Source organism: Hippocampus guttulatus, chromosome 22 (genome assembly GCF_054856545.1).
Source record: "Hippocampus guttulatus isolate MCC_2025c chromosome 22, RoL_Hgut_1.0, whole genome shotgun sequence".
Taxonomy (NCBI): domain Eukaryota; kingdom Metazoa; phylum Chordata; class Actinopteri; order Syngnathiformes; family Syngnathidae; genus Hippocampus; species Hippocampus guttulatus.
Window position 1 is genome coordinate 8,722,788 of NC_141282.1, and position 9,713 is coordinate 8,732,500.

The window sequence follows — 9,713 nt, forward strand, 5'->3', positions numbered from 1 at the left end:
GGACAGCGGCCCTTGGCGACAGAGTTTGGACACCCCTGGGTTTCAGGGTAAAGGGGAATTAGGATGAAAGTTAAAGTTTAGAGTGAGCATTTGGGATATGGTTAAAGTGGTAAGGGGTAGGATTAGGGATTAGAAGATAAAGGGTTGAAAGTGTTATGGGTTGAGGTGAAGGCACGATGTTAAGGGTTAACACTCGAGGTTTGAGATGGGGGTTAGAAATTTGGGTGAGGCAGAAAGGCATCTTTGGTTAGGTGGTTAGATGTATAGGGATTAGGCGTTAAGAGGAAGGGTTTGTGGGATTTTGTTCAAGAGGATAGTCAGGTGTTAGGGTTATGAGATGATGCATTTGGGTTTGGTGTTTCGACGCTTTTAGAAGGATACGGGTTTTGGGTTTAGTGTTTAAAGTTGGGCTATGGTTTAGGTTAGAGGAAGGGTGAGAGGGTTTGAGGTCATTCTGAAATGTGATCAGTTGGTCACTGCAACCCTAAAGAATACACATTTGGGGTGTTATAGGTTGGAGTTGGGGGGGGGGGGGTTAGGGTAAAGAGTAGGAATGAGGTGTTGACCCTAAATAACAGTAAGCCCAAAACCTGCTTAAGCCAACTTGTAACGCTGACTTTCTCACACCTAACCCTCTCACCCTATCCCCCAACTACCTAACACTTGGGGTTTTCTCATCCAAAAACCCTATCTCTAATCCCCTCACCCAATTCCAAACCCAGGCGCTTGTTCTTTGCACCCGTCATGAGCTTTTTTCACAGGCCTTGGTCTAGTTAGTGGAGATGACAGCGCTGTTGGACGGTCTGCGCTGGTGCGCATGGATGGCTTGTGGAGCCGAGAGGAACGCAAGTGCTGACTGTCGATGAAACAAATTTAAGGTACAGAAGTGAACCAATCTTTTTTTTTTTTTTTTTTTTCCGTCAATGGACACTACGTCTTGTTTACTTTCAAACTTGGCTTGTTGCAGACGTGTGCACATATTGAGCATAACTTCTCTGATCACTGAAATGACACGATTCTCTCCTCTTTCATCCAGAACTGCTTCAAACGTGTATGTGGGAAAAGTGGCTCAGATTGCATCACTGTCCGTGTTTTATGTGATGCGTGCTGCAGCTGAAAACCAGCATTTGGAAGTATGGTCCATTTCTGCTGTTTATTCTTGTGTTGATGAATGTGCACTGTTCCAATAAAATAAATCTTCAACTCGGAATGCTAACCCTAACACCCGACTATCCTCTTGAACAAAATCCCTCGAACCCTTACTCTGAAGGCCTAATCCTTAATGTCTATACAGCTAATCACCGAACCCAAGATGCCCATCTGCCTCACCCTAATTTCTAACCCCAATCTCAAACCTCGAGCGCTAACCCTGAACATCGTACCCTCACCTCAACCATAAACCCCTAACACTGTCAACCCTCTAACTTTTAACTCCTAATCCTACCCCTAACCACTTTAACCATATTCCAAGTGCTAACTCTAAACCTCAACCTTAACCCTAATTTCCCTTAAACCCTCAAACCCAGGGGTGTCCAAACTCGGTCCTCAAGGGCCGCTGTCCTGCCTGTTTTCCAGCTCCCCCAGGGAGCAACACGCCTGATTCAAATAATCAGGATCGTTGTAATGCTGCTTCAGAGATGCCTGATGAGCTGATCATCTGGATCAGGTGTGTTGCAGCCAGGAGAGATGCAAAACAGACAGGACAGCGGCCCTTGGCGACAGAGTTTGGACACCCCTGGGTTTCAGGATAAAGGGAAATTAGGGTGAAGTTTAGAGTGAGCATTTGGGATGTGGTTAAGTGGTGAGGTGTAGGATTAGGGGGTAAAGTTGGAGGCTTGACAGTTAGGGGTTTATGGTTGAGGTGAGGGCACGATGTTCAGGGTTAACCCTCGAGGTTTGAGTTTGGGGTTAGAGATTAGAGTAAGGCAGATAGAAATTTTGGGTTCGGTGGTTAGATGTATAGGCATTAAGGGTTAGGTGTTCAGAGTAAGGGTTAGGGGGATTTTGTTCAAGAGGATAGTCGGGTGGTAAGGTTATGCGATGACGCATTCAGGCGGTTCGGCATAGGGTTATTTGGGTTTGGTGTGTCGACGCTTTTAGAAGGATACGGGGGTTCGGTTTAAGTGTTCAAAGTTGGGCTATGGTTTAGGTTGGAGGAAGGGTGAGAGGGTTCGAGGTCACTCTGACATGTGATCAGTTAGTCACTGCAACCCTAAAGAATACACGTTTGGGGTGTTAGAGGTTGGGGGGGGGATTAGGGTAAAGTGTGGTATTGAGGTGTTAACTCTAACCCTAAATCCATAACAGTAAACCCAAAACGTGCTTAAGCCAAACCGTAACGCTGACTTTCTCACACCTAACCCTCTCACCCTATCCCCCAACTACCTAACACTTAACCCTCTAATCCAAAAACCCTATCTCTAATCCCCTCACCCAATTCCAAACCCAGGCGCTTGTTCTTTGCACCTGTCATGAGCTTTTTCACAGGCCTGGTCTAGTTAGTGGAGATGACAGCGCTGTTGGACGGTCTGCGCTGGTGCGGATGGATGGCTTGCGGAGCCGAGGATGAGGAGAGAGGAACGCAAGTGCTGACTGTCGATGAAACGAATTTAAGGTACAGAAGTGAACCACTTTTTTTTTTTTTTTTTTTTTTTCCGTCAATGGACACTACGTCTTGTTTACTTTCAAACTTGGCTTGTTGCAGACGTGTGCACATATTGAGCATAACTTCTCTGATCACTGAAATGACACGATTCTCTCCTCTTTCATCCAGAACTGCTTCAAACGTGTATGTGGGAAAAGTGGCTCAGATTGCATCACTGTCCGTGTTTTATGTGATGCGTGCTGCAGCTGAAAACCAACATTTGGAAGTATGGTCCATTTCTGCTGTTTATTCTTGTGTTGATGAATGTGCACTGTTCCAATAAAATGAATCTTCAACCCCTAAACTCCCCCTAATGCTCCCCTTGACCTGACATATTGTGAACCTTAACCCAATTCATCTGTAAGCCTCTAAATCCTCAACCGCAACCCCTAAATCCTAAACTTAAACCCTAACCATCCACACTGCAGGCATGTCCAGCCCTCGGCCTGGAGGGCCACTGTCCTGCCCGTTTTCCGCCTCTCCCGGCTGCAACGCACTTGATTCAGATGATCGGCTCATCAGCCATCTCTGAAGCAGCATTAGAACGATCCTGATTATTTGAATCGGGTGTGTTGCTCCTGGCAAAGTTGGCAAACAGTCAGGACAAGCGTCCCTTGATGACTGAGTTTGGACACCCCTGCCTTTCACACTAAACCTTAACCCTAACCCTTTACCCTCACTCCTAACCTAAACCAAAACCCTCGAGTCCCCTCCCCCGAACCTTAACCTCTATAATCCTTAACCCAATGTTAAATCTTAACCCCCAATGCTCTCCTTGACCTGACATATCGTGAACCTTAACCCAATTCATCTGTAAGCCTCTAAATCCTCAACCGCAACCCCTAAATCCTAAAATTAAACTTAAACCCTCATCCACACTGCAGGCATGTCCAGCCCTCTGCCTGGAGGGCCACTGTCCTACCCGTTTTCCACCTCTCCCGGCTGCAACGCACTTGATTCAGATGATCGGCTCATCAGCCATCTCTGAAGCAGCATTAGAACGATCCTGATTATTTGAATCGGGTGTGTTGCTCCTGGCAAAGTTGGCAAACGGTCAGGACAAGTGTCCCTTGATGACCGAGTTTGGACACCCCCGCCTTTCACCCTAATTCCGTAACCCTAACCCTTTACCCTCACTCCTAACCTAAACCAAAACCCTCAAATCCCCTCCCCCGAACCTTAACCTCTATAATCCTTAACCCCTAATGCTCCCCTTGACCTGACATATCGTGAACCTTAACCCAATTCATCTGTAAGACTCTAAATCCTCAACCGCAATCCTAAAATTAAACTTAAACCCTCACCCTCATCCACACTGCAGGCATGTCCAGCCCTGGGCCTGGAGGGCCACTGTCCTACCCGTTTTCCACCTCTCCCGGCTGCAACGCACTTGATTCAGATGATCAGCTCATCAGCCATCTCTGAAGCAGCATTAGAACGATCCTGATTATTTGAATCGGGTGTGTTGCTCCTGGCAAAGTTGGAAAATGGTCAGGACAAGTGTCCCTTGAGGACTGAGTTTGGACACCCCGTCCTTATACTCAAACCACCCCCTATCCTACACCTCTTAACCTATAAACGCGAACCCTCTATTCCTAACACCTGAACTTAACTAACGCTAACCCTAAACCTTGGTCCATAAAATGCTCGCTCCTAATGCTAACCCGATGTGCCACTGCAAGCCCCAGCCCTCATCCCTACCTCAGGCATGTCCAGCTGGCCGGAGTGCCACAGTCCTGCCCGTTTTTCACCTCTCCCGGCTGCAACGCACCTGATTCAGATGATCAGCTCATCAGCCAGCTCTGATTCATTAGAATGATCCTGGTTATTTGAATAAGGGGTGTTGCTCCCGGCAGAGCTGGAGAACAGGCTGGACAGTGGCCCTTGAGGACCAAGTTTGGACACCACTGCCCTATCATGAAATCTTCTAAATCTAAACCCATAATCCTGAATGCTAACTCAAGATGCCTCACCTACTCTTAGCCCCTCCAACATCTAATCCTAACTCTAGCCCTATACCTTGCCTGAACCCTGCTCCACACCAAACTGCCTAAACGCCTAACCTAAAATGCCCAATTCTAACCTTAAATGTCTAAAAGCAAAACATCCTTGCCTTAACTTCTACCATAACCCACAACCATGATGCTGACCTCACCCCTCACCCAAACACCCTTTTTCCTAACCCTACCCCTTGAAACCACCCCTGTAATTGTCGAACCCTTAGCCAGCTTCAACTGCGGCCCCTAAATCCTAAAACTAAACCAGCTCATCAGCCAGCTCTGAAGCAGCATTAAAATGATCCTGATTATTTGAATTAGGTGTGCTGCCCCTGGGAGAACTGGAAAACGGGCAGGACAGCGGCTCTTCATTACAGTTTGGACACCCCTACCCTAAACTCCTAACATCCTAATCTCTAGAATCCTAAAACCAATTTTAAGATCCAATTCCTTATCGCCAGTTAATTAAGTGATGCTAACGCAAATTCCTTATGGCGAAACAAGCGGGCAGTGAATGCGATATGATTAACCCAAACCAAAATAAATATGAACAATGATCCTTTTAGGTTGGAATGGCTGTCGGCATATGCAATTTGGTTTTCATATTTCATTGGGACAGTGCACATACATCGACAAATGTAATTGAGGAATAAACGGTGAAACTGGGTGAGATCTTTACTCTTTTGAGTGAACCCGCTCTGCAAAACCTGTAAACAAAATTTTCCAATGTATAATATGGACTAGTGGAAGCTGTACTACCCCAAGCGACAGATTCAGCCGAAGTATTTGAATGCTGTTGGCATTATACGAAGACTCGAGTGTACAACCATTGGAGAAGTGAGGACGACAGATGTGGAAAAAGAAGGTAAAATTGTAGTTTAATTTGTGCTTATTTTAGTCACATTCATTATGATTTATTTATGGACAATCATTAAATTCTATGATGACTAGGTAATTTATTAGTAGAAATGCTAATAAAAGAATATCACAAGATTCAGTACCCATTGTGGAAAATGTGAATGTGTTTATGTAAACAAAATGTTACGCCTGAACGGTGTCTCATTTCTTCCAGATCAAGACCCTCATCCAGGCCAAAACTCGACGTAACTGAATAAAGCCAAAGATGTCTCTCACAAACAATCCATACGAGTTTTGTCTGTTTTCACTTCTAAGTGAGCCAAATTAGTTACATTGATGGAAATTGCTTTTGTAAGTTGATCTTCTTAAGCCATGACCACCTGTTGCTCACAGTGGTCATCGGTGTGCTCAAGGTCTGTTTACCCAGACGTGAAAAATTAGAAGGTACATTGCACCCAACCCAAGGTGCACATTGGCCTAACCGTAGCCCCTCTAACCTCTAATTCTAACCCCACACCTTACACAAACCCCTAACAACTCCCCACTGTTGAATTCTTGACCTAATCGCTGACCCCTAACACTTACCCCCACCCCTGAACCCAAAAAGCCAAACTGATGAAACTCCTAATCCTAGCCTAACCCTCACCACTTAAAATCTTAATCGTCTAACCACCTAATCCTAACCCCCAAATGCTAAACCCAACCCATAAAGATGACCCTCTCACACCCAATTCGAGACTACTTAACACCTCATATTCTACCCTGCTCCTAACATGAATCCTTATCCAAACCTGACCTCTATCCATAACACTGTCGCTAGCCCATAACCCTTAACACTAACCCCAATTTTGACAGCAATCCCTGATCCTAACCCGGAACCCTACCAGAGACATGCCTAGCTGGAAGGCTACTGTCCTACATGTTTTCCAGCTTTCCTGGCTGCAACAAACCTGATCAGACGGCCCTGAATCAGCATTGGAACGATCCTGAATGTTCGAATCAGGCGTGTTGGGACAGCTGGAAAACTGGAAGGACAGTGGCCCTTGAGGACAGTTTGGACACCTTTGTCCTACCCCGTGCCCTAACCTAAACAATTACCCCAGACCCTCTTAAACCACTAACTTTAAACCCCTTTAGCCTCGCCCCTAATCCTAATCCCTCGTCATCCAACGGTCATCATTTTGGGTTAGATTCTAACCCAGCTAAAAAGGCGTTTTTAGCTTAAAAAAAAGACTGTTTAGCCCGAAAAAACGACCATTATAGCAAGGCGCTTTTAGGCCGAAAAAGATGCTTTTAGGCCGAAAAAGACTCTTTTAGGCTGAAAAAAACGACCATGTTTTGCAAGGCGCTTTTAGCTGAAAAAAACGACCATGTTTTGCAAGGCGCTTTTAGCCGAAAAAAACGCTTTTAGGCAGAAAATGCTTTTAGGCTGGAAAAAAATGCTTTAGGCTGGAAAAAAATGCTTTTAGGCTGGAAAAACGCTTTTAGGCGGAAAAAAATGCAAAAAACGCTTTTAGGCCGTAAAATAACGCTTTTGGGTCGAAAAAAACTCTCAGGCCGAAAAAACGCTCTTAGGCCGAAAAAAACACCTTTATGCTGAAAAACGCTTTAAGGCGGGGAAAAAAACGCTTTAAGGCGGGGAAAAAAACGCTTTAAGGCGGGGAAAAAAACGCTTTAAGGCGGGGGAAAAAACGCTTTAAGGTGGAAAAAAACGCTTTTAGGTGGAAAAAAACGCTTTAGGCGGAAAAAACGCTTTTAGGCGAAAAAAAATGCAAAAAACGCTTTTAGGCCGTAAACGCTTTTAGGCCGTAAAATAACGCTTTTAGGCCGTAAAAACGCTTTTAGGCCGTAAAATAACGCCCTTAGGCCGAAAGACGCCCTTAGGCCGAAAAAAACACCTTTATGCTGAACAAATGCTTTGAGGCGGGAAAAAACGTTTTTTGACGGAAAAAAACGCTGTTAGGCGGAAAAAAAACGCTGTTAGGCGGAAAAAACACGCTGTTAGGCGGAAAAAACACGCTGTTAGGCCGAAAAAACACGCTGTTAGGCCAAAAAAACACGCTGTTAGGCCAAAAAAACGCTTATAGGCGGAAAACACGCTCTTAGGCCGAAAAGTGTTAGGGTTGGGGGTTGGTTAGGTTTGGGCAGGGGTTGGGGTGAGGGTGAGTGTGTTGGGGTGAGGGTGTTGGGTGTTGGGGTGAGGGTGTTGGGTGTTGGGGTGAGGGTGAGGGTGTTGGGGTTGGGGTGAGGGTGTTGGGGTTGGGGTGAGGGTGTTTGGGTGAAGGTGAGGGTGTTGGGTGTTGGGTGTTGGGGTGAGGGTATTGGGGGTGAGGGTGTTGGGGTTTGGGTGAGGGTGAGGGGGTTTGGGTGAGGGTGTTGGGATTTGGGTGAGGGTGTTGGGGTGAGGGTGTGGGGGTTTGGGTGTGGGGGTGAGGGTGAGGGTGAGGGTGTGGGGGTGAGGGTGTTTGGGTGTGGGGGTGAGGGTGTTTGGGTGTGGGGGTGAGGGTGTTTGGGTGTGGGGGTGAGGGTGTGGGGGTGAGGGTGTGGGGGTGAGGGTGTTGGGGTGAGGGTGTGGGGGTGAGGGTGTTGGGGTGTTGGGGTGTTTGGGTGTTGGGGTGTTGGGGTGTTTGGGTGTTTGGGTGTTTGGGGGTGAGGGTGAGGGTGTTGGGGTTAGGGGTCAGGGTTGGGGTTAGGGGTTTGGGCGAGTGTGTTGGGGGTGAGGGTGTTGGGATTTGGGTGGGGGTGAGGGTGTTGGGATTTGGATGAGGGCGAGGGGATTTGGGTGAGGGTGTTGGGGTGAGGGTGTTGGGGTTTGGGTGAGGGTGTTGGGTGTTGGGTGTTGGGGTTTGGGTGAGGGTGTTGGGTGTTGGGGGTGAGGGTGTTGGGGTTTGGGTGAGGGTGTTGGGATTTGGGTGAGGGTGTTGGGATTTGGGTGTTGGGGTTTGGGTGAGGGTGTTGGGGTTTGGGTGTTGGGTGTTGGGGTTTGGGTGAGGGTGTTGGGGTTTGGGTGAAGGTGAAGGTGAGGGTGTTGGGGTGAGGGTGTTGGGGTTTGGGTGAAGGTGAGGGTGTTGGGGTGTTGGGGGTTAGGGGTTAGGGTTTGGGGTAGGGTTTGGGTGAGTGTGTTGGGGTGAGGGTGTTGGGTGTTGGGGTGAGGGTGTTGGGATTTGGGTGAGGGTGTTGGGGTGAGGGTGAGGGTGTTGGGGTTTGGGTGAGGGTGTTGGGATTTGGGTGAGGGTGTTGGGGTTTGGGTGAAGGTGAGGGTGTTGGGGTGAGGGTGTTGGGTGTTGGGGTGAGGGGGTTTGGGTGAGGGTGAGGGGATTTGGGTGAGGGTGTTGGGTGAGGGTGTTGGGGTTTGGGTGAAGGTGTTGGGATTTGGGTGAGGGTGAGGCGATTTGGGTGAGGGTGTTGGGGTGAGGTTGAGGGGATTTGGGTGAGGGTGTTGGGGTGAGGGTGTGGGGGTGAGGGTGTTTGGGTGTGGGGGTGAGGGTGTTTGGGTGTTGGGGTGAGGGTGTTTGGGTGTTTGGGTGTTGGGGTGAGGGTGTTTGGGTGTTGGGGTGTTGGGGTGAGGGTGTTGGGGTGTTGGGGTTTGGGTGAGGGTGTTTGGGTGTTGGGGTTTGGGTGAGGGTGTTGGGATGAGGGTGAGGGTGTTGGGGTTAGGGGTCAGGGTTGGGGTTAGGGGTAGGGTTTGGGCGAGGGTGTTGGGATTTGGGTGAGGGTGTTGGGATTTGGATGAGGGTGAGGGGATTTGGGTGAGGGTGTTGGGGTGAGGGTGTTGGGGTTTGGGTGAAGGTGAGGGTGTTGGGGGTGAGGGTGTTGGGGTTTGGGTGAGGGTGTTGGGATTTGGGTGAGGGTGTTGGGATTTGGGTGAGGGTGTTGGGGTGAGGGTGTTGGGATTTGGGTGAGGGTGAGGGTGTTGGGGTTTGGGTGTTGGGTGTTGGGTGTTGGGGTTTGGGTGAGGGTGAGGGTGTTGGGGTTTGGGTGAAGGTGAAGGTGAGGGTGTTGGGGTGAGGGTGTTGGGATTTGGGTGAGGGTGTTGGGGTTTGGGTGAAGGTGAGGGTGTTGGGGTGTTGGGGGTTAGGGGTTAGGGTTTGGGGTAGGGTTTGGGTGAGTGTGTTGGGGTGAGGGTGTTGGGTGTTGGGGTGAGGGTGTTGGGATTTGGGTGAGGGTGTTGGGGTGAGGGTGTTGGGGTTTGGGTGAGGGTGAGGGTGTTGGGG

The 9,713-nt window shown here is 48.6% G+C and overlaps 1 long non-coding RNA gene across 3 annotated transcripts; it reads left to right on the top strand.

The window, feature by feature from the left end:
- The first annotated feature begins 198 nt into the window (after positions 1 to 198).
- On the top strand, positions 199 to 5,783 carry LOC147186534 (uncharacterized). Of its 3 annotated transcripts, XR_015099309.1 has the most exons (5): positions 199 to 878; positions 1,037 to 1,133; positions 2,488 to 2,614; positions 2,774 to 5,506; positions 5,714 to 5,783. It is a non-coding gene; the product is annotated as an uncharacterized LOC147186534 (long non-coding RNA). The 3 variants fall into 3 exon arrangements; XR_015099310.1 differs by lacking the exon at positions 1,037 to 1,133; XR_015099308.1 differs by lacking the exons at positions 199 to 878; positions 1,037 to 1,133 and having other exon boundaries at positions 1,980 to 2,614.
- Positions 5,784 to 9,713: the final 3,930 nt, after the last annotated feature.